The sequence below is a fragment of the Callorhinus ursinus genome, unplaced genomic scaffold (assembly GCF_003265705.2).
Source record: "Callorhinus ursinus isolate GAN/ISIS: 27379988/994484 unplaced genomic scaffold, GSC_fseal_2.0 scaffold54, whole genome shotgun sequence".
NCBI classification, from domain to species: domain Eukaryota; kingdom Metazoa; phylum Chordata; class Mammalia; order Carnivora; family Otariidae; genus Callorhinus; species Callorhinus ursinus.
Window position 1 is genome coordinate 3,104,479 of NW_027397116.1, and position 25,692 is coordinate 3,130,170.

At 45.2% G+C, this 25,692-nt stretch overlaps 2 long non-coding RNA genes across 2 annotated transcripts in view; one reads left to right on the forward strand and one right to left on the reverse strand.

Annotated features, from left to right (window-relative positions):
* Positions 1–24,496, reverse strand: part of LOC141371026 (uncharacterized) — a 271,216-nt gene extending 246,720 nt beyond the window's left edge. The window contains exon 1 of the long non-coding RNA XR_012375628.1: positions 24,349–24,496. This is a non-coding gene — a long non-coding RNA (uncharacterized lncRNA). The remainder of the gene's footprint in view (positions 1–24,348) is intronic.
* LOC141371025 (uncharacterized) lies at positions 6,298–10,805 on the forward strand. Its single transcript, XR_012375627.1, has 3 exons — positions 6,298–6,528; positions 10,154–10,211; positions 10,635–10,805. It is a non-coding gene; the product is annotated as an uncharacterized lncRNA (long non-coding RNA).
* Positions 24,497–25,692: the final 1,196 nt, after the last annotated feature.

Sequence of the window (25,692 nt, forward strand, 5' to 3'; positions counted from 1 at the left end):
CTGCCTTCCGCACAGTCTCCTCCCAACACACGGTCATGCTCATTCTCTCTCTCTCTCCTCTCTGTCTCTCTCTCTCCTCTCTGTCTCTCTCTCTCTGTCTCTCTCTCTCCTCTGTCTCTCTCTCTCTCCTCTCTGTCTCTCTCTCTGTCTCTCTGTCTCTCTCTCTCCTCTCTGTCTCTCTCTCTCTGTCTCTCTCTCTCTCTCCTCTGTCTCTCTCTCTCTCTCCATCTCTCTCTCCTGTCTCTCTCTGTCTCTCTCTCTCCTCTCTGTCTCTCTCTCTGTCTCTGTCTCTCTCCTCTCTGTCTCTCTCTCTCCCCTGTCTCTCTCTCCTCTCTGTCTCTCTCTCCCCTGTCTCTCTCTCTCTCCTCTCTGTCTCTCTCTCTGTCTCTCTGTCTCTCTCCTCTCTGTCTCTCTCTCTCCCCTGTTTCTCTCTCCTCTCTGTCTCTCTCTCTCCCCTGTCTCTCTCTCCTGTCTCTCTCTCTCCCGTCTCTCTCTCTCTCCCCCCCCTCTCTCTGTCTCTCTGTCTCTCACACGCGCACAATCAGCTGCTATTAACGTCACTGTAATAGCATGTTCCAGCTCAAGTTATTGGAGAGTTGCCTTCGGTGTTCTGGGTTTAGCTGGGCATCTATCATGCCTGAGGAACTCCTCATCCACATTTCCGACTACCAGTCCTCCTGCTCTCACCCCGGGGGGAAACCACTTGATCATGAAAGCAGAGCACCGCGTTGAAACCAAATGGAAGCTGATTTAATAGTTCAATAGTGAGCACAAAGCTCCCGGAACGGAAATCACAGATTCCAGCTTTATTTCCCCATCTCCTAAAATGTTGTGACCTCATAGAATTGTCTGCCCTCCCCAGGCCTCACCGGCTTCTACCCTGAACCAAAGATGATAACAAAGCTTTGCCACCATAAAGGCAGGTGGCTGCATCGAGTCAGCGGTTTCGTGAATCCTTTCCAGTTTTATAAATCACTTATTTAGTCAAAAATCTTTACCACACAAAGTCCTGTCCTCAAGATAGATGGTGAGTTCTGGAAGGAAGAAATTGGGTCAAGAAAGAAGATAAAGTGTATGAGCGAATGCTCTGCTTGACAGGGTGGTCAGGGAGGTCCGCCCTGATAGAAGGTAGATACTGCAGGTGGGAGGGACATTCTAGGAAGCAGAAGAACAAATACATTCTCTGAGTTTATGAACTCCTTGCCGCACCCATTTCCAAAGGGGCCAGAGGTCCTTCCAAAGTTGGCTTCCCTCGGAAACTCTAGAATGTGGAGGCCTGGCCAGCTCTGTTGTGGAAAGGCCAAGCATTGAGAATCAGAGAAACAGAACCCCTCCTCTTCTTCCTCAATCCTTCCAGGACCAGCTGGAAGGTAGCCACCTGTCTGTGGGCAGGGATTTTCCCAGAGTCCAGCTTCCAAGGGGCCCCCTTGTTCAGGCGGCAACTCTCCCTTGCAAAGAGCCCTGGGACCGCCCCACCGCCCCCCTCCGGCTCCACAGGGGATGACGATACGTCTTCCAAAGCAACTCACGAAAGAAAACTCTGCCCTGGTGACCACCACGTGCCTCAGGGGCCACATTCTCTCACTCTCAGGGAACCCTGAAGCTTGCTTCCCTTTGTGGCGTTTCAAGGATAGAGCACCTGGTGTGATCGGAAGGAAATAAACGAGCCAAAAGTCCTGCTCCAAAATGCAGCACAGGGCCTGCCTGTAAGCAGGCCCAAAATTTCCACTAGGGATTGTTCTTTTGAATTAAGACAGTGGAGTTCCATGTTTAAAAATGCACATACAGCACAGTGTTGACAATACCTTCGAGTGTTATTTGCTTTTAACCCCTGTAGTGGGTGGAATCCTGGCCTCCCCCAAAATATATGTCCATATCCTAACTCCAGAATCGGTGAATGCAACCAGTGCCCTCCCAAGAGAGGAGAGAGAGACACACACACACAGAGGAGGAGGCCATGTTTCACAGAAGCAGAGACAGAGTGATGGGGCCGCAAACCAGTGAATGCCGGGAGCCAGCAGACGCCGCGAGAGCAGAGAAGTGACCTCCCCGAGGACCCTCAGAATGTCAGCCCCTGCCGGCACCTGGACTGGGGGCTTCTGCCCTCCAGAACTGCGAGAGAACAGATTTTGTTTGAAGTTGCCGAACTTGTGGGAAACTAATTTCAGACCTTAGAATTCCTTTATTCTATGAGCTTCTGCTGCTCTCCTGGACCTCGAAGCTCTGGGACCTGGGACACCTACAGGTTTCATCAGGAGGGGAAAGAGAGCAGCAGCAGGAGGTGTGGGCGAAGGGGTGTGACAAGCGGACCCAGGCAGGACACTCCATGTGGCAGAGAGGTCACCGCAGAATATACGGGGTACGGGCGGATGTGGACACCCAGAACAAGTGATGCCAAGAGGGAACAGGCGGGACCAGCAAGAGGACACTTGAGGTGACAGCGACCAACCCCACCGCCTACACTTGATGTTTTAAGTCGCCGGCCTCCGGCGCAAGGCTCAAAGGATCAGACTCATCCCCAGAAGGGAGCCCGGCTGCCCTCCTCCAACTCAGCCTCTTGGAATAGGCTCCAGGCCGAAGCTTTCTCAGGCTGCTTTTCTCTGAACTGAAAGCTTGAGAACCATGTGTCTTATGCTCAAAGGCAAATCATGGCTGTTGGCTTCAGATGAAGAAGTCACCGGCACCCCAACCACGGCTCAGGAGACAGTTCGTCCGGGATCTGTCACGCCTCAGAGGCCCCAGGGACCAGGGAGAAGTGTCTGTACTAGCAAGCTGCCCCACTTCCAGGCGTGAGCAGAAGCACACACACAAACCCAAGGCCACCAATGGCGGAAACGTCCTGCCCGAATTCCTTTTCTTTGCTGAATTTGAGGGCAGTGATCAAGGAGCCTCCTTGGGAAGCACCTTGAGGATATAGTGGGGAAGAAACTTCCTTTGGCGTTTCCCAAACACTCCCCTTTCGCGCTTGTTTTTACTTAGTCATTGCCTCCCTCCTGGCCTCGGGCCCCGGAGCCTGCATCCTGCCTGCCCCAGGTAACCAGAGCCCCGAATGCACACAAAGCACCACTATGCCCGGGTGATGTTATCAGGCCCGCCTGGCCTGCTCCACACGGGGAGACAGTAGCCGAGCCAGGGTGGCCGGACTCGCGGCTGCAATAGGACTCCTGTGCTGTCGACTGAGGACAGAGTGGCCTTTGTAAGGGACAAATCATATTGAGGTTTGCCCCTTATTAACATTGCAGTCATCAGAGCATTTTCTTTCCCGGCTTCCAGCGCCAAAAGCCTCTATAGGCTTCTGTAGGATGTGGATCAACCCTGGAATTGACATTGGCTGGCAAGGATGCTGTGGCTGGATTCGGCTTCCGTCTTGGGGCCATCAGAACACTGAGCACACGTCATGCGTGACGCAGAGCAAATCTGGTGGCCCCGACCATAAGACTTGACTGAAGGCTTGACAGAGCAGGGCTAGACCAGAAAAGATTTGGTCATCATAGAGGGCAACAGTGCCTTTGACAGGAGGGACAACAGATTTGGAACTCTATAAACTTGGATATATATTTGTACCTTACCAAAGTCAGCTGTGTGGACAAGTATCTTGAACTATCTGAGCCTCAGTTTCCTCATCTAAAAAATGGAAATCACTGTGCCTACTTGGTAGAGTTCCTGTGAAGATTGTGGACAAACTGGTACATGGTAGATGCTCAAAAAATAGTAGCTTTAGTATTAAAGGATTCTCACCCCCAACTCCAGAACTATCAGAGTAGGTCTCAACAGGCCTACCACACAGGTGCATACACCTCTTAAGTTCCTAACAACATACAGTGTAGAATTTGGCACAAGTGAGGAGGAAATTAGCAAATAACCAACAAGAGTATTAAAAGCTAGATGTTTGAAGACCAACACCTTTTAAAAAAAGTGATCTATTTATTTTAGAGAGAGAGCATGCAGAGGGGAGGCGCAGAGGGAGAGGGAAAGAGAAAATCTCAAGCAGACTTCCTGCTGAGCAGGGAACCTGACTCGGGGCTCAATCCCACAACCCTGAGATCATGACCTGAGCCAAAACCAAGAGCTGGATGCTCAACCTACTGAGCCATGCACTCACCCCTGAATACCTTCACCTTTTTAATTACATTAAACCACTCCCGTGTCTCCTGAGCAGGTCCAAGCCTGGGACAACGCTGCTGTGTAAAGGCAACAAGACTGGTCTCTGAGGTTTCTAGTCTCCCGCCTCTGGCTCAGTTGATGAGCCACACTGGCTGCACACCACCTTGGCCAAGCCCTACTGGGGAGGGTACAAGGATGTGCATGTCACCTGCTGTCCAGCCACCAGAAATCTCAGTTTGACCTGGAGTAAAGGCAAGGCAGGACAGCCCCATGCAGAAGTGCTCAGCCTGGGAAAACAGGCAGCCCTGTTTCAACCCTGGCTGTGACCCCCTCACCAGCTGTGTACCTTGGAGCAAGTGAGTCCACCTCCCAACAGCAGTCCTCACCAGTAAAATGACAACAGCTGAGGTACCCACCTCATGAGCAGTTGTGAAAATGCAAAGAGCTTTGTACATAGAGTTCAACAAATATTTGCTAAATAAATGACATTCGAGGTGGGATATTAGGCTAGGAAGAAGAGAAAGGCCAAAGGAGGACATCATTAGGAGGCAAGAGGTGTTTTGCAGCAGAGTGCTCCCCTAACCAGCCCTCTGCACGTTTGGGGAGGAGAATGAGGCCAGGTAAAAGCTTGACTAAGTAGTGAATGCTTCATTACACCGGAGAAGAGGAAATGGAAATAACATTTATTTATTGCCTGCTGTATACAGGCAAGTGCTAGGGGCTTTACCTACGTTTTAGTGCTTAGTGTTCACAGTGACCCCATGAGATCCATTTGACAGATGGGAAAACCAAGTTGCAAAGATATTAAGTAATACTAACAAATAATTATTGAGCAGATATTGTATGCCACCGCAGGAATGGCTTCACAAAACAGGGCATTTTAAGATGGCTCCTGGGAGAGCCTGTGATCAGGGGAAATGAAGCTTAGTGGTGGTTCGGGTTTGGGTTTCAATTCAGATGAGTCTTAGGCCACCTTCCCCGCTTAAGTCGGAACTGACCCTCCTACCAACCTCATCGTCGATTCTGCTTGTGAGGAAGGCGTCAACACTCACATCACGTGGACAGAAAACCCACCACCTACTTCGGGCTGTGTTCGAGCCTTACGGGCTGGTTAGGATCCCCATCTTGTGGTAGGATCCACTTAGGACTCTATGCAATGCTCTCCTGGCTAAAACTCACTGGTAGATAACTGGCTAGGACCCTCAAGAGAAAATTGCATCCTTCATCAAAGCCCAGTGCAAACAGCACCTCCTCAGCCAAGCCTTGAACAGCCCCAGACCGTAGTAGCCCAGGGCTTACAACATCCCTGTGTCCCGAGCGGATCAGGGAATCTGAGAGGAAGCGGGGACCACCAAGGAGAGGGAGAGAAGAGGGAGGGGCTTTTTAAAAGAAGGAACAAAACTAATCGTTCAAGTTTGACTGGAAAGTAACTATTTAGGATGAAATAAGAAGTGAACTATACAATTTTAAAAGCCAGCCAGTATAACAGACATCACAAAATTCAGGAAAAAAGCCCACACGTTTTTATCAATTAACTGCCAGATATATGTTTATATTTTCCCTACATTTTTAGCTGCATATTATTTTGCATACATCCATATTTTGTATGCATCCATAGGTACATACTATTTTGTATGCTTACATATATTTGTACCATTTTCCACCAAAGAGAATGAAAAGATAATTTAGTCTTTCTTTTAGCATGGTTAATTAAATTTGTTTGTTACTATTGGTGGTTGGGATGCACAAAACATGTAAACACACACAGATGTACTCTGTTCTGCATCACAAAGGTCTGTCCCAGCCAACACAGGCATCGGGAATTCTGATAAATTCTGCCTCATGTAACTCCCATTACAGGCACCCTCACGTTCTGCATATCCTGGGTGTGTATGTGTGTGTGTGTGTGTGTTTATAATTGTACACACTCCATTATTAAGTATATTTCTGACCTAAGAAAAGTTCAGATTAGTCATTCTGATTAGTCATCCACAAAAAGCAAATCCTCCACTTACAATAAAATATCTGGAAGAATTTTCCAAAGACTAGCTTCTGGCTCCCTACATTTCAAGTCTTCTTTCTCTCCCATGATCTACAAGCTTCTGTTGCCAGGCATCATGTGACCCTTGACCCCGCATCTTTGTTTCATCGATGGATTGGAACAGGGGCCATAGGCATATTCCTGGGAGCCATTTCTGTACCAGCTTGGCTAGCAACAGATTAACTCTGCACAGAAATGGTTATGAAAAACATTCAGCTGCCCCAAATTTTAACCCCAACTCAACAGCCCTTTAACCAATCTCAAAATTGCGCACAGCCCTCACAGCCCCACCCCATCTCAGGGGAAGGGGGATGGAGTGGTAGAATGGAAGGCAGAGTGAAAGAGAAGGTCTTAACTGATTGCTTCTGGAATATCTCAACAAGGCAAGTTTCACAAAAGCCCATGACACAAAAGCCAAGCACACATCACAAGAACTTCTCCAAGGTCTTTGAAGGCACCCATGGAAGTGGGTGGTCCTGGGAGCTAAGAGGAGTTTCACAGTAACTCTGCCTCTGTCTATGACCTTTTCTGATTTGCCTATCATATTGTCACTTACCATTATCCTGCGTCTATATCCTGTCTTTACATGTGTACTCCCTGTGTGATTTCAGTCAAGTCTATCCCCTTTGCTGAGCTTCGGTTTGGAAATCTGTGAACTAGGGGTAAAACAGAGAATGCCCCATGTGTTCCTGGGGCTCTTGAGAGGATGGTGTAAGGCAATGCATGGGAAGGTTCTCAAAAGTCAGCCAACAGTTCCTCTGCCCATGGGAGATTTGGTGATAGAGGTGTCCTTTACACTCACTGGCTATAACGTAGGGGACAAACAATCAAGTGAGTCCCTGAACTGACCTTGGATTGCCCTCAGAATAATAATCCGTCATTAACAGAGCTTGTATGCTCTGGCCCTGCTTACATCTCCCACATTGCCTTATCTCTAATGCCCCCCTCCCACATACTCCTCCATTCTTGCTGCTGAACTGCTAGGGAGTTCCCCATCATGCAACCTTTCTCCAGCCTCTGGGTCTCTTTTGATGCTGTCCCTCTGTCTGGAAGACTCTAGTCCTCACACCCCTACCCTTCACTCCCCTACCTTACGATAGTCCTGCCAGGTGTAGCCTAGCTGACACTTCCTCCAGGACATTGTCTCTGAAGCCCTAGTCTGGATAAGGTACGACCATACTCCCACATGTCCCCACAGCATCCCACCCTGCCTCTGTTTCCAGACTTCCCCTGGATTTTAATGTACCTGTCTCCCTCACTAGCCTGTGGGCTCCTGAGGACTCACAGTACTTAGCACAGTAATGGCCAAACACAGGTGTTCAATAACTATTATTTTAAGATTTTATCTATTCATATATTTGGGAGAGAGAGAGAGCACAAGCAGCTGGGAGAGGCAGAGGGAGAAGGAGAAGCAGGCTCCCCGCTGAGCAGGGAGCCTGATGCGGGGCTCGATCCCAGGACCCTGAGTTCCTGACCTGAGCTGAAGGCAGACACTTAACCAACTGAACCACCCAGGTGCCCTGTTCAGTAACTATTTGTTAATGAATACGTAAGTGAAAATGGGAAAAGAAGCTGACCCTCCAATCTCTAATGGCTTCTGGAAGAGGTAACACAAGATTCCCATGAAGTTGGGAATTTTCTGGGCTTGATCTTTGGGCAGTTGGCTGGCTCAAGAGCAAAGTAGACTTTCTTCTATCTGATGACAGAGGGTGAAAGCCTCACTCCCTAAAGGCACCTCTTCAAGGAACATGGGCAGCATTTGCTGGAGTCATTGACCCCAGACCCCAGAGGGTTTGCAGAGGTTGTTGGACTAAATGCAGGAATCTTATATAGGTCAGGGACAGCTGCTCTGATAACACAGGACTCCTCAGTGCCAGGTGGCCGCACAAAAAGGAGCTGCAGGTGGCTATAAACATGTGCTGTTCACTCAATGGCCTGCTCTGGGGCTGCTCTGAGCAGGAAGAAGGACTCTGCCGTGAGAGCACGGGAATGGAAGTGGAGCAAAGAAATGGGTCATTAGTCAGAAGACAATGGCCTTAGGTTAGCCTTCTTTCAACCTCTAAATACAACTCTAAGACTCAGGACGTAGCCCACAAATCAACTTTTTTCCTGGAAATCTAGCCTGTACTTGAATAATGTCCCACTCGCCTCTGCAGTAGCCAGAAGCAGAGCAAGAAGGCTCTTATACTATGTGTTTTGTTTTTGTTTTTTTTTAGATGCAATGGGGAAGCCACCTGACTCACTCCTAATTGTCAACTGTGGTCTGAAATTCCACAATTAGACATGCATTCCTTTAACTAAATGTTCCTTTCCTGTTAAAATACAAGCATCCCTGGCAACCTGTGCTTTGAACCGTATCAGTCATTTACACTTTATATCAGTTGATATAACCCACTCCTGTCCTTAGGATTTGCTCCCTGAGGCAGAGGAGTTGGGAGTACTCTAAAGAGGATTCCAAGCCCCAAAGTCATTGTTAGTTTCATCTTGATTTTTCCAAGTGTTTTTGCCCCTGTCCCAAGCAGTACCATCTTAGGTATCAGTCCTCCTGTGATACTCTTCACCATGGGTACTATATTTTTCTCTGCATTTTCTACCTCCTTATTTCTCTTCTTTCATTCAATTTCTTCTCTGTTTTTCTCTCTACTCCATCTACCCCAAGCCTGAGGAAACATCCATATATATGTTCATAGGCATCCTGTAACATAGGGGCAGTGAGGTATATGGTAAATAGCACAAAAGCTTTGAAGCTAAAAGGTCTGGCTTAAAAATCAAGCCTCTGTTGCTTAGTAGCTATGTGACTTTGGACAATTCACTAGTCTTACTTTCCTCCTTTGGAAAATAATATGTAAAATCAATCCAGAAGGGAGTTGTGAAAAATTAAGTGTAGTCTCACCAATATGGTTGGGTTGTACCAAAAGATTTCTCCTTTCCCTCTATCTCTATCTAGGCCTAAAAAAGCACCCAGTGAACCCATGGGCATTGCCTAACTTTGCACACTGGAGATTATTAACCTGTCTAATGAGCCAATCTTATTTTTTTCATTTTCATTTTCCTTGGCTTTAATCTTCCTCTACATTAAGTTGTAATAAGACTGCAACATGGCATCCTGGTCTTGAACATATAGATGCTTTTTCTGATCAATCTGCCAAAATTAAATGGAAATCCCATAACTTTAGAACAGTGCTTCCAAGAACGCAGTGTTCAGTCTGACTGCATGCAGCAGAAGCTCCAGGAATGTATGCTAGAACTGCAGATTCTTGGGCCCTGTCCCAGACTCTTAAATAGGAATCTCTCAGAGTGTGGCCTGGAATCCAATGTCTGCCAAGCACTCCAGGTGCTTCTCACGTCCTCCAAAGTTTGAGAGCAATTGTCCTACCGGTGAAGCTTAGTACATAGACTGACCATTGCAACAAAAAACAGGAAGGCACTCATCAGCCCTTATTTACTATTCATAGCAGTAAGACAACCTTTTACCACTGACCATTGAGACCCAAGGACATGACTTGCCTGGATGCTCATAGGTGGTTCGTGAGGGAGACAAAAGGAAACCCAAGTTCGATGCTTCCAGGCTCAGCTCTCTTTCCACTGCACCATGCTGTCTGACCCTCCAATTGCCTTCAATCCTTCCAAAAAGTTCTCACCACCTAACAAAGGACCTGCAAGAGTCCCAGAATCTACAGGCAAAAAAGAGTAAAGCAAGTGTGTGTCTGGGTACGTGTATGATAGAAAAAGAGTCAGAAACAGAGACACAAACAGAGGGAGAGAAAGAGAGGGAGCCCTCCGTTTTGTCCTTCCTGTACTCATTACATTTTCTCTTCTTTTCAAACTCATCAGAGAGGTTAGATGTCTGATATGTTCTTTTTAAATTCCTGAAAACACAATTAAAAGAGATGATCATCATAATTAAGTTCCATTATGGGGATGGAATTTAGATGACTAATGGCATTTTTTTTAACACTGAGATTTGATCTATATGTCCATTTAAGTATCTTATGTGTTTTCTTATAGTTGGGAACTGTTCTATCAAGTTTCATGCTTCCACCTGATAAAAGATTGTTGGACCAAGGTAATCATTTAAAAATGTTAGCTATTATGTGGCAGAGAAATGAACTGAATGATGCCTCAGGAAGCATGCAGTTGGAAGAGTAGTGGTCTGAATGTCAGCAGATTTGAGGTTCCAGCCCAAAGAATGAGCTATGGAACCCTTGTGGGCCTCAGGCTCCTCATTGAAAAAAATGAGAGAGAAAATTTGAGGGCCTCATGACCTTGCCCTGCAGAGCAGTGTGCCCAGATGTGCTTGTCATTATTCATGGGAAATGCGGCAGGACAGCACATCTCATCTGGGAGAGTCTTAACACATATTCTTGGAAGAAAGGCCAGGAGAGATTCTAAAGGGAAGAACCCAATTTTAAGCTCTCGACCGAGCTTTCCCCAAACCCATTTCATTCTCCATTCAAAAAGTATTTATTCAGCACCAACTTTGTCCCAGGCACCCTTCCAGCAGCTGGTGGTTGGACAGGGAACACGACGCAGAGCAATGCCCTCCCACAGGGAGCTGACATCATAACGGGGGAGACACTGCAAGCAAAATTAAAAATTAAAACATATAGCATCTGAGATGATGAAAAGAATTAGGGATGATAACAAATCAGAGAAGAGAGTTGGGGTAGAAGGGAGGTATGAGTGACCAATATTCTTCAAGAAAAATTCTTTGTAATATCTCTGGACCTGACATTGCACAAAAACATAACCCATGCAACCCTGTTCTAGAAGGTGGGTAAGGGTCTATCTACTCTTAAAACTGTTTCCGAAGAATGATCACAGTGCGCATCTTGCTTATAAGTAAGGAGAGGGAGAGATGGCCTTTGGTACTAGAACTGGTTAGAGTCAGATGACTCACATGATGTCACAGAGAGTAAAATTTAATCCACCTACCCTTTGTTTGCCAAGCACCCCTCTGGGTGCCATTAGGAGACCCTTGCCCTTGTCTGGAGGCAGCTGGATAAACCAGTTGAGAAGATGGGTCTGGGTCAGTGTCTGCAGCACAGTGGAATGCAGTGAGATATTAGAGAATCTGGCGGTTTGTCATCTGGTGGCCATTCTGTCCCTAGTTGGTGATCTGTGGTCATTCCACCGATGTGGGCCTCAACATCGTTAAAAATGTAGATGTGGGACTGGATGACCTGACCTCCAAAATTGCTTATTTTGGTGAAATGCTATTTTATATATCTGCATGAGATAGATTTATGCATTCACTTAACAAACATCTACTGAGTTCCCAGTGATACTTGGCTCTGAAGCCAAGGTAAATAATCCAAGAACTCTTAAAAAAAAAACAAACAAAAACAAAAACAAAATACTCTCATTTAGTAATGTTTTTGGCTAATGTTTGCTGAGCACTTACTACGTGCCAAGAACTGTTCTGAATGCTTTTCGTATATAACTTACAACCCTTTGAGGTAAATACTATTATTAGCCCCTTTGTGGGAGGCAGAATTCGAAGGCAACCCAGTGACTCTTGCCTTATATGCTGCTCCGGGGTTGAATGTGGGTGGAATCTGTGAATCTGATGAGATGTCACTTCCGTGATTATGTTATATGGTAAAAGGTATTTTGCCAAGGGAGTCCAAGTCCCTAACCAGGAGGGGTGATGTCAGCAAGATGGAGATATAGGAATTTCCAGTTCTTGTCTCCTCACAGAAACATCAATTTGAACACTATCCATACAGGAAAATACCTTCACAAGAGCAAAGTCCTCCAGGTGAGAGATTACAGCACCTGGGTGGAGCACTTATATTAAGAAAGACATATTCAAGAGGTTAGGAATACAGTATCACATTCCCTCCATCACTCGTCCCCCCAAACCCCGGGAGCTCACAGAGAGGCACCCTCCTCATGGGGGAAGGAGAGTGAAATGAACACCCAACTTCACTGTGGTCTGTGGGGCCAACTAGCACCAGTGACCATTGGGTGGGCCTGGTGACTGGGTCATGAAGGCTCTAGGTTGGCCCTCATACCAGCCTGGCTCCATAGCTCCAGGCTCCTGACCCGCCCCAGCACCAGACCCATCCCCACAGGTTCTAGGTCTCCACCTGTTTCAGACCAGCCCCTGGAGCCTTGGGAACTGGAGTCCGGGCCTGTCCAAGTAGACCATGAGGCCAGATTGGTCCCCATGGACTCGGACTCCAGGACTGGTCCAGCACCAGGCCAGCTCTTGTGAACCCCAGCTGCAGGCCCACCCCTGCAGATCCAGGCTTCAAGCCCAAAACACTGCAGTCCCAGCAGCAGGACTGCTTCCATAAACCCAGGCACCAGGCATGCCACCAGTGGACCCTGGTATCAAGCCAGCCCCCACAGACTCAGGACCTGGCCTGTCCTCCATGGACCCATGTGCCAACTCCACCCCAGCACCAGGCCGGCCCTTGCAGACTCAGCCTCAAGTTTCCCTCTAGTCCCAGGTTGGCTCCTGTGGCTTCAAGCTTCAGGCCAGCTGACATCAACTTAGGATCCAGGCTGCAGGCCTGCCTCCATGAGCCAGTCACCAGGCCCACCCCAGGGATCACTGGTGCCTAGTTGGCCCCACAGAACCAGGATCCAGGACTGTCCTGCTGGACCTAGGCTCAAGAATGGTCCATTCGAGAACTCTATCAGGAAGCCTGACTATATGTGAAAGTATAAAATTCACTGTAAAGGTAAGAATATAACCAAATTCAGAATAGTCTAATACTGTAATGGTGTTATGTAAAGCACTTTTAATACTAGCAGAAAAGTTAAAGACAAAAACAATAAAAAATAACTCTAGCTCCAATAATTTGTTAATGGATACACCATATATAAAACATTTCAACTGTACAGCATTTTTCACAGAACTAGAAAAAATCCTAAAATTTGTATGGAATCACAAAAGAGACCTAATAGCCCAAGAAAGCTTGAAAAAGAAAAACAAAACTTGTAGTATCACAATTCCAGACTTCAAGTTATGTTACAAAGTTGCAGTAATTAAAACAGTACGGTACTGGCACAAAAATAGACAATAGATCAATAGAACAGAACAGAAAACCCAGAAATAAACCCACAACTACTTGATCAATTAATCTTTGACAAACCAGGAAAGAATATGCAAAGGGAAAAAGATAGTCTCTTCAACAAATGGTGTTAGGAAAACTGGACAGCCACATGCAAAAGAATGAAACTGGACTACTGTCTTACAACATATACAAATATAAATTCAAAATAGATCAAAGCCCTAAATGTGATACTGAAACCATAAAATTGCTAGAAGAGAGCACAGGCAGTAATTTCTCTGACATCGGCTGCAGCAATGTTTTTCTACATACGTCTCCTGAGGCAGGGGAAATAAAAGCAAAAATAAACTGTTGGGACTACATCAAAATAAAAAGCTTTAGCACAGCAAAGGAAACAATCAACAAAACTAAAAGACAACCTACTGAATAGGAGGAGATTTTTGCAAATGACATATCCAATAAAGGGTTAGTCTCCAAAATATATAAAGAACTTATACAATTCAAAATACACATACACACAAAAAAACAAATAATCCAATTTAAAAACAGGCAGAAGACATGAACAGACATTGCTCCAAAGAAGATATATAGATGTCCAACAGACACACGAAAAGATGCTCAACATCACTCATCATCAGGGAAATGCAAATCAAAACCACAATGAGGTATCACCTCACCCCTGTCTGAATGGCTAAAATCAAAAACACAAGAAACAACAAGTGTTGACAAGGATGTGGAAAAAAAAGAACCCTCGTGCATTGCTGGTGGGAATGTAAACTGTGCAACCACTATGGAAAACAGTATGATGCTTCTTTAAAAAATTAAAAATAGAATTACCATATGATCCAGTAATTCTACTCCTGGGTATTTACCCAAAGAATATGAAAACACAACTCAAAGAGATATATGCACTTCTGTTTACTGCATCATTATTTACAATAGCCAAATTATGGAAGCATCCCAAATGTCCATCAGTAGATGAATGGAGAAAGAAGAAGTGGTATACACACACACACACACACACACACACACACACACACAATGGACTATCACTCAGCTATTACAAAGAATGAAATCTTATCATTTGCAACAACATGGGTAGACCTAGAGGGTATAATGCTAATGAAATAAGTCAGTCAGAGAAGGACAAATACCATATGATTTCACTCATATGTGGAATTTAAGAAACAAAACAAACAAGCAAAGGTAAAAAAGAGAGAGAGAGAGACAAATCAATTATAGAACAAACTAATGGTAACCAGAGGGGAGGGGGGTGGAGGGATGGGGGAAGTAGGTGTTGAGGATTAAGGAGCACACTTGTTGTGATGAGCACCAGGTGATGTATGGAAGTGTTGAGTCACTATATTATATACCTGAAACTAATATTACACTGTATGTTAACTAAATGGAATTAAAATAAAATTTTTTTTAAAAAGTACAGTAATCATGATGAGCACTGATTAATGTGTAGACTTGTTGAACCACTAATATAACACTACATTAATATACTGGAATTTTGAAAAAATTAAAAATAAACATTTAAATTGTGACATCAATAACAAAATGTAGGCAGAATGGAAGTTAAAGTGTGGAGTTTTTGTATGCAGTTGAAGTGAAATTGTTATCAGTTTAAAATTGACCATTATAACTGTAAGATGTTTTGTGTAAAACTCATGGTAACCACAAATAAAATACCTATAGGATATACACGAAAGATAAAGAAAAGAATCAAAGGAAGACAGTAAAAGATGAGGAAAAGAACAAAGGAACTATAAGACAGTCAGAAAAAAATTAATAAAATGGCAATAGTCAATCCTTACCCATTGATAATGACTTTAAATGTAAATGGATTAAATTCTCCAATCAAAAGATCAGAGTAGCTGAATGCATTAAAAAATAAAAATACCAAGACCCAACCATATGCTGCCTACAAGAGACTCACTTCAGCAGTGAGGACACTCACAGACTGAAAGTGAAGGGAAGCAAAAGGATATTCCATGCAAATCACAGTTAAAAGAGAACAGTGGTAAATAGCCTTATAACAAATAAGACAAAGTAGATGTTAAGTCAAAAGCTGTAACAGGAGACCAAGAAAGTCACATATAATGATAAAGGGGTCAACTCATCAAGAGAACATATATGCACCCAACATCAGAGTATCTAAGTATATAAAGAAAATATTAATGGAACCGAAGGAAGAAACAGACAGCAGTACAGGACTTCAATACTCCACTTTGAACAATGGATAGATCATCCAGACAGAAAATCAATAAGAAAACAGTGTAGGTGAACAACACTAGAGACCAAATGGACCTAACAGACATATACCTGGGATCTTAAAAAAGAAAAAAGTCAAACTCGTAGAAGCAGGAAGTAGAACAGGAGTTACCAGAGACGGGGAGTTGTATAAGTCTACAGTTCTAATGTACAGCATGATGACCACAGTTAATACTTATGGAATACCGGAAACATACCAAGAGAGTAGATTTCAGGTGCTCTCATCACACACACAATAAAACGGTAACTATGTGAGATGATGTATTAATTAGCTTGACTGAAGTCATCATTATATTTGTATTATGTTTTCATATTTATATGACATAATCATGTATCTGTATATCAAATCACTGTGTTGTATACCTCAAACACAGGCATTTTTTAAAATTTAAAGATATTTAATTCAGAAAAAATGCTCTGGAAAGTGTGCACCAGACCATTTTCCAACACAAATGTTTGTTGGTGTCAAGGGACAGTAAGGACTCAGTGCCAGCATTCTCCCACCATGTAAAACTTAACTCGTGTTTAGCTTAGCTATTGCCATTTTTGCATGACCAAACAGGCATGTGAAACCACAGAATAAAACTGTTTTATTCTGCCTAGCAAAACTACAATAAGTGAAATTTTGTAAACCAAAATTGTTCTCAGACCAAGATAAATTTAAGTCAAATATCAAACAAAACTAAACAAAACAAGGTCCCTAATAGTTGACCTTAAGAAAAGAGATTCTACTGGGTGAGCTGAACTATCAGGTGAGACCTTAAAAGAGACGGGGCACTTCCTGAGGAGATTCAAAGCATCAAAGACTTGATGACAGGGAGATTCTCCATTTCTGGCTTTAAGAGTGGAGAAGATCACTCAGTGAGGGATGGGGAACAGCATCTAGAAGCTGAGAGTAACTTCTGATCAACAGCCAGGAGGAAGGCAAGGACCTCAGCCCCACAGCCTCAAGGATTTGGATACTGCCCACAACCTGAATGAGTCTGGAAGCAGATTCTTCCTTAGGCAAGCCTCCAGATGAGAACACAGCCCAGCCAACTCCTTGATTTCAGCCTGATGAGACCATGTGCAGAGAAGACAGTTATGCTGTGTTCAGACTTCTGACCTATAGAACTATGAGCTAGTAAATTGGGGTTGGTTTAAGCTGCTCAGTTTGTGGGGATTTGTTGTACAGCAATAGAAAATGAATATACCCATTTATAGACTGGAAAACTGAGACAGAGAAGGGTAAATAAACTTGAGCATGATCACATAGCCAGCAAGTACCAGGGCCAGGATTATGAACCGATGCTACCTGGTTCCAGAGCCTGCGTCCTTCCTGTATGCTCTGCTGTTCAGCAGGGAACTATACCAGAAAGCAAATGCCTATAGCCCAGTTTACTACATACCATAACTAGAATTAACAGTTAAAAAAAAAATAGTAGTGTTCAGCTCTAACAGAGGAATAAATCGGTGATGTCCTCTGTGGAGAGCCCATTGTGAAACAGTCACGAATTTTGCTGGCTGGCTGTTAAACTGTTAGCAGCTTGAAATAGGCCATGATGGGAGTAATTTACCTATTGAAAATTGGTAAACACTACAAATGAGGTTTTTGTTTTTGAATGGGACAGCATGTTAACCAGCACAGCCCTGGATTGGTGATTCCTCCAAGACTTAGCCGATATTGAGTACCCCTAGAATATAGAGAAAAGGGAGGATCATCATGTGATGGGTCAGTGTAGGACAGGGGCTGGTTCGTGAAGCACAGCGGAGAGTATGGGAAGAGCGTTTCGAGTGGAGGGCAGCACGGCTCTAGAGTGGTACAGAGGTGGGGGGATGTCACGTGTGTGAGCACCTGGAGCAGAGAGCCATGCTGGGCACATCATTCTCCACCACGAGAGGCTGGCGCAGGGCACTGCCATGAGAGCAGAGTGTGCTCTGCGTGGGAGGGGTCTGGATGAAGCCCAGCAACCTACCAGATGGGGTGGGGGGTGGCGCACTCACAGCTGTCCATCAAGCACGACCCAGAGGCCCAGGGCCCGGTATTCTGGAATGGAAAGGTGGGGATCAGAGCCCCATCAGAAAGAGGAGTGCTAACATGAGCCCAGCTGGAAACAAAGCTGAAATCAGCTGACACTGGACTGTGTGTAGCTCTTAATATAACAGCCATATGAACTGTACGATGGAGGCAAGAACCGCCCTCAGGAGTTTGGTTTAATTTCAGCACTAAGTCCACTAGCTAAAAAAAAAAAAAAAATACAAATTTATCAACCTGTACTTGCAAACTTTTTCTCAGAGTCCTGCTATGTAGCATCAAAATAACTGGTTGAAAAGAAAACAGTTCAGTCTTTTAACCCAGGTGTATCGTGTCCTGGGGACAATAAAAACGTTTATTGGCATGTGTGTTTAGTGCCCTCTGTTGACCCCACTTTTGTGTCTCTTCCGATCCTCCTCGCCTAACTGCTGCAGCCGGCTTCACGTCGGTTTGACTGGACGGTCCCTCGCCTCAGACCTTCACCCCTCACCTCCCACCTCTGGCCTTCTCTGTCGACACTCTGCCTTGGGACACCTCAGAAACCCACCTGGAGCCCTAACCTGCACAACCCAGGAATGCAAAACAGTTAATATACCTGGGGTAAAGCTTTGGTCAACAGTAGAAAGAAGACAGTGGGGACCTGTCTGTTTCCCCATCCCTCCCTGCGTGGATGGGCTTGAGAGGTGCCTCATAGAACTCCTCAGATGGCCAAGGGGGGTGGGGGGCAAGCAAGCCGTCACCTGCCTTGGTGACCAGCTCACCCCTCCCACGCTTTGGTCTGCCGTGCTTCACCCCTGCTCCCGGGGCCCTTCTCTGTTAAATCTTTGACTCAGCTCTGCTTTCTGGGAAACCCATGTTGAGCTATGTACTGACTGGATGTGCTATCATCTTATGAATGTAAGTACGAACAACCATCAAGCTACCCACCAGGAATGGACAGTTGAGAAAATCAGAAAACTTTCCTAATTAAGTTTTTTTTTCTGATCCTCAGATTTCCCAGTTCCCCTAACCCACAAATATCTAAAGTTTAGATATCATACAGTTATCTGAAGTTTAGATAACATGCAGTACACTTACCATGGTTTGAAAGAGATAAAATTTCAAAGTTTGTTCAATAGAGTAATCTGGAACTACCTATTATTATAGTGGATATAAGACATATCCTGTATGGGGTATATTGGTGTGTGCTCAGAGCTGAGGCACCAGTACCAATGGCAAAATAGTTACAACACCAATAATAATGACTAGAAATCTCTAATGTAATCAATCTAAGTAAGCCTAAGAATTACCTGTTTATTTTCTAATGGCTGTTATGAGTAACTCATTTTCCTCCCTGCTTCAGATGTATACACATTTAAAGCTAATGACTAACTTTTTTGGAGGGTGTTTTTTTCTTTATGTTCCCTGAACTATTTGAAGTGCTTTATATGGATTATCACTTCTAACATTCATGAAAACTCTTGAGGTGGGCACAATACTATTGTTATTACCCATTTTACAAATATGAAAACTGAGACCTAGGGCACCTGAGTGGCTCAGTCGGTTAAGCATCCGACTCTTGGCTTTGGCTCAGGTCATGATCTCATGGTAGCGGGATCAAGCTGCTGCATGGGGCTCCAAGCTCAACGGGGAGTCTGCTTAAGATTCCCTTTCTCACCCTCTCTTTGCCTCTTACCCCTTTAATAAAATAAATATTAAGACAAAATAAGACAAAACTGAGACTCAGAGACATAAAGTAACTCCCTGAAAGCCACACAGCCCCTTAACACTATAGAATAGAGGTGGGATTGGACCCAGAAGAGACTGACTGCAAAGCCTATACTCTTCACCCAGTCAGTGCTTGCCCCACACTCTGATGCCCTGTCATGTCCAGATGGAAAAGAGAAGGACTGTGTGAATATTTGGCGAATTGGGAATGTGGTAAAATACCAGTGAGTAACTCACAGCCTTACTGTAGTTGAGCCAACATGACACCAAATTAATGGATGAAAGTGAGAAATAAAATCAGAGCAGTGCCCTGCTTGGTACCCAGATGTCTGATGGGCTTCCCACAGTAAACCAGCTTGACTTCATTTTGTTTCTTATTGACTGAAACAATCAACCAGTTTTCTATGACTATATCAGTAGTAATCAACTCAATTAAAAAAATGCACTAGCTAATATTGTAAGTCCATTTAGGAATGTCCATCACCAACCTTTTGGCATTTTAGCCCACTATTTGGCTCAAATAGGATGCAGACATAGACCAGTTATTACATATAATCTACTCCAGCTTCTGGTCTAACCTGCTCTCAAACAGTTACTGGCTGGCACAAAATGCCCAGAACTGAGAAAGGAGTCCATCATCTTATGCCTAAATTACATTAATCTGAACATACTTACTTTTGGGAAGTTATTTTTTTCTTTTCTGAGAAATAATAACCTTTAGAAAATTGATTTTTCTCAGCAAATCATATTGTACTTGTACCACTAAACTCCCTCGACCTAGGACCATGTACATGTGGGAATGTCAAGGATCAGACCTTGAGAACATTAGGAAACTCAACGTCTCTTCTATATGCAAGAGTAAGAGAACTAAGGAATCTCATAATCACTTTTGCTTAACCTTTTCAAAGAGCTGAGATTTAAGAACCTGGGATTTTTCTTCATTCTGAGAATCCCCAGTATTTGATCACTGAGCCCATCATGCCACCGTTCTACTATGAGGAGAGGACCCAGGCTATCAACTGATTTGCTCACTAAAGTATAAAGGAAAGAGTGTAGACTCAGCTACAGGATTCCTGGCTTAGTGGTGTGACAATGAACAAACCAGGTTATGGGCTTCTCCTCACGTATGAAGTGCCTAGGGGCTGCAAGGAGATAATACAGGTGGACACTGTGCCCAGGAGGAGATGACACACCAAGGTGGGAGGCACTTTGGAGAATACAGTCAGCTGAATAATGGTCCCCACAGATATCCCTGTCCCAATACCTGGAACCTGTGAACATTACCATATATGGCAAAAGGGACTTTGATTAAGTTCAGGCTACCGAGCTGGGGATGTTATCCTGGATAACCAGGTGGGTCCTAAATGTCATTACAAGTGTCCTAACAAGGGGGAGCAAAGCGAAGTTCGATTGTCAAAGTAGATGTGATAACCCAAGCCAGGCGCTGCAGTCAAGTGATGAGCCAAGAAATGCCACAGAATGCTGGCAGCCGCTAGAAGGGGGATTGAGGCAAGGGTCGATTCCCTCCTGCAGCTTCCAGAAGAAACCATCCCCACTGACACCTTAATTTTAGCCCTCTAAGACTCATTTCTGACTGCTGACATCCACAACCGTTGCAGAATAAACTTGTGTTGGTTTAAGCCACTACATTGGTGGAAATTTGTTACAGCTGCCACAGGAAACTGATACAGTGTGCTTGTTTCCTGACTCTCTGTGCAAATGCTTTGAAGACTGATTTATCTATTGAGAGAGAGAGTGGGAGGAGGGGCAGAGGGGGAGAGAGAGAGAGACTCTCCAACAGACTCCCCACTGAGCATGGAGCCTGAGGCAGGGCTCAGTCTCACGACCCCAAGAGGATGCCCTGAGCTGAAGTCAAGAGTTGGATGCTTAACCACCTGGGCCACCCAGGTGCCCCTCTGTTCAAATTCTTAAGAGGAATTCACAACAGGAATAAAGAGGGGAGATAGTTAAGAAAAACCCTAAACGCTGCCTGTGACACGGTCGGCCAGGCCAAACAAGCAACCAATTATTCATCTGTTGGTCAACATGTTTGAGCAGGTGTGTGTGTAAACAGTCACTGTGTGAGTCAACAGAAGGAAGCACAACTGTTCTGTAGAAGGAACTGGTGTGGGTAGGTGTGAGCTAACGGTAACAATATAGTGAAATGAAATCTTGCCTCTGATCACATGGCTTTGGGCAAGTCACAACCTCTCTGGATCTTGGTTTCATCTTCTTTTATTTTTTTTTTAAGATTTATTTATTTATTTGGATGGGGGAAGGGGCAGAGGGACAGCATCTCCAGCAGACTCCCCACTGAGCCGGGGGCGCGGGACTCAATCTTATGACCCCAGAGATCATGACCTGAGCTGAAACCAAGAGTCAGGCGCTCAACCGACGGAGCCACCCAGGCGCCCCTCACCTTCTTTTAAAAGTAGGGGCTACACTGTAGATGATGTTCATATTTTTAAGTGTCTTGCTTGCTGCAGGAACTTCCCTGAAGACTCACGGTAACACTACGCATATTGTTATTTCCACGTCAGAAGTGAGGAGCCGAGCCCTAAGTCCACGACACCTGCCGACATAGGTACTGGTTCACCTACAGCTGCCACGCTCTTGCCCCTGCACTCAGCGCACCCTATACTCCGTCTCCACACCCCCCTCACGTTGAACATCCCCAGCTCTCCCTGCTTTTGCCCAAACTGTTTGTTCCTCTGGCCCAAATGTGCTTCTCTAACCTTTGCTTGTTGAAGTTCATCATTTAAAACCTAGCTGAGACGCCATGTTCTCATTTGGAATTAATTCTCCCGCAACACATCTCGTAAAAACTTGCCTGAATCTCTTTTCTAGAGCTTATTTAAGTCTATTGTGTGGAGAAATGTCATGTAGGTGTTTAACTTCCCAATCATACCACAAGGTTGGAGGGTGGCTCCCCCTTGTATCCTCCCAGCACCACACACAGGAGCCCCCCACAGGACATGCTCATCATCTCGTGAATTACACGCACAGCCGTCAGGACTGGGAATCAGAGTGCCTAACGTCTAGACCCCACAACTTCTTCTTTGGGTGTTATGCTGCTCAATGTATTCGTGGTCTTTGCCAATCCCTCCCCTGATCCCAAGGCCCATGTGTTATTGATTTCCTTTGGAGGGGTGTGTGTGAGAGAGAGATGAATAGGTCAGGGGAGAGTCAATGGCAGCATATGGTAAACGGGACTAAAATACATTTGTGGGAATGTAAGGGGATATCCAATTAAATACTTATTTTTATACTGTTCCAATTGTGAAACTAAGAACTGGTCCTTTTCCCTAAATGAGTGCTTTTTATGGAAAGAATATGGACCACTGGAAATGAGTGAAATAAGAGCAAGTGTCACCACTCCAGAGTACGGTGCACACTGACAGTGGAAAGAGGTGGAGAGCGAGGTGTGTGTCCTTCCAGTACCAGAGCATCCCAAGCAACTATCTCTTCCAGTCAGACAAGGAAGAAAATCCCACAGGGGTTTCCCAGAGGTGAAACTGTAAGGATTGGGCACAGGTCCTGGGGAAGCCCTGAAGATCATTCTTTTATGGAGCTCACTATGACTCTTACTAAGAGTGTACAGGGTACTTCCATCTCTGACAGCATGGTGTACTAAATAACTTGGACCAAGCTTCTCACGGAAAATAACAACAACAACAACGGAAGGTTATTCTTTAAACATCTTGAGATGCAGTCAAGAACATACAGTAAAGTAGAGAGGCCTCAGAGGTTGAAATCCAAGGGGAAAATGTAAAGAAAGACAAGCAGAGCCCTGAAGCTGATGTTCTCTGAAAACATTTGCCTAACCCCCGCTTACCATGAGTTTTAGATTACATACCTCACAAGACATGGAGCACAGTAGACAACCTGACAGGACGCAGGTTGGGAAGACTAACAGAAGACTCTAAGTGAAGCTGGAAATCCAAAGGGTTATAACCTCAGTGAAGAGTAAATTAGAAATCCCCCCACCTGGGAAGAGGAAGAAAAATTAATGCTCTCAAACCTGAGATGTGGGTAAAGGAAAAATTCTCCCCCAGATTTTGTAACCATTAGCCAACCCTCATGAGTGCTTTAAGTCCAGATTCGTATTACCAGAATTGTCTGAAAAATCTTAAGGCAGAAACTGAATTAGAAAGCAAGCCCAGGTTGGTAGTGTGCCCTATCACATGGCAAAATACCTATATCCTCTTTGAAGGTACCCATCTTCAACCCAGGCCTCAAATAATCCCCACAGATATGCTCTAAAAAATATAAGCTCAGAGTTAACACACACACATACACACACACACACACAAATCCACAGGAAAACAAAGCACCATGAGTGAGAGCCCGTAAGAACAACAACAGATCAATCAGACCTGTCAAAATTTCAGCTGCTGGAATTATTAGGCACAGATTATAAAATAAATATGCCAAATATGTTTAAAGAAATAAAGTAAGAACTGTTTGAGTTTCAACCATAGTAAAAAAAAGTATACTGTACATTGGGACACAGCAGGTGTGCACACTCACACACACTCATGCACACTCACTTGAATATAACCTGTTGCCATGCAATTCAAGGAGGTGCTGCTCATATCACAGCCACAGCCCTGAAACATAAGTACGGTGCAGAGTGGGGTGTGTGCATGGGTGTGTATACAAAGAGAACTGTGGATAAACTCAGACAAGTGTTTTAGTAAACAATACTTGTACTTTAAACAAACAAACAATACTTACCTTTCCTATGTGGGGTATGTTCTAATACAGTCAACTCTAGTTTATCCCAAATGCTGATCAGGAAGTGGACCACAATCCACAATTTGCAAAACACTCTTGCAGATGTGCACCAAAAAACATGCAAAAAAATGTTCAGGAGAGTGTTGCTTTGTAATAGCCCCCAAACAGACACAGCTAAATGTGCATCAACAGAACGGATAAAACAATTGTGTTCGTTTCTTCTACTACAATACTACACCTCTTCAGGGGAAGTGAATAAGCTACAACTACATGTGACAACAGGGATGGCTCCCAGGAGGATGGCTGTTGAGGGACAAAGTCTTAGAAGAATAAACAAAGTAAGTTGTAAATATCATCATATGGCCTGTGTTTAATTTAAAGCTTATTGGCCTCAACTAATTTAGATCACAAGGAAGTGACTAAAAGGAGACAGTTGTACTTACAAAGTTGCAGATAAATGAGGGACTAAGTCCCAGATGGAATTCTCCAGGGGTTCCCTGCCAACACGGAGAACTTCTGCAGCTCAAGTCCTTGAGAGTGGGGGTCTTTCTCCCCATTATATCCTCAGCAGCCGCAAGGCTGGCACTTAGCATACACCATTAAATATCTGGTGGAAGACAGAAAGAACTGGATGGGAGGAAGGGAGGCAAGGCAGCACAAATTGTGTCCCAGGCGTTGGCACTTGTAGGCCTTAAATCTCTACCTAAAGTCTGTGGAGATGCAAATCCTGAGACAGAGTCCAGGCTGCAAGCTTCAGAATCATAGGCAAATCTACCAGCGCTGGGAATCTGCTTTCTCCACTTTAAAGGAGAACAGGCTTGGTTAGGGGGGTGGTGGTGAGGAACAGGTGTAGCAGTGCTTGGCCAGGGGCTGGTCACCTACTAAAGCTTCGTGTAAATGCTCATTGGTCCCCCACATGCTTTGGCCCCGAGGTCTCAGACCTCCCTGTAAACAGGTTTTTGGATCATTTGCCTCCAGGGGCCTCTAGGGCCATAAACCTCTCCCCCTTCTGCTGGCTGCTGGCTGAACCCCTTGAATGGCAGACAAGTCTTTTCTCCTGCAATCAGAGATAAGGATACAGAAAGGGTGTTGACAATAAGCCTCACCTGCCTCACGGGAGCAGGCAGGCCCTCAATTGCTGGGTGAGTGTGAATGAAGCAGGTGATGAGGTGAAGAGACTTGCTTACCCAGGGGGCAGAGCCAGGTCATCAGGGGGCCCAGGTCAAGAAATTGAGAGGGCCCTGGGGGCTGGGGGCTGGGCTGGAATCCAAACCCATTCTTCTCTTTCAGAGAAAGGCCTTCACCTGGGCTACTCACTGACGCTTTCCTCCCCCTCCTCGTCCCCCAGTCTAAACATTTGGAAGTTCAGGAATGTCACCCAACCTGAGCAGAGCTGCAGTCAGCAGGCAGGTGGGCCACCAAGGCTCCAGTCTTTCCATCTATAGAGCAGAGCCCGTCAGAAGAATTGGGGCAGCCCTCCCAGTGCCACACCTGCAGAAGCCCACACGCCCCCAGGCTGTCTGCCTGAGACAGAGACACTGTCACCTGCAGAAGCCCACACGCCCCCAGGCTGTCTGCCTGAGACAGAGACACTGTTGGGACACTCTCCCTGCCATTCCTGTCCTCCATTGTTCAGCACATATGCTTCGGACCCAAAGGGCCAGGAGTTGCAACACAGTTGAGAGGCTTCTAGGACCAAGGCGACCCAGGCTGCAGGGTGGGTGGCAGCAGCACCAATAGCTGGAGCCTGAAGTCCCCAGGACTGGGGGATGCGGAGGCACTTGGCA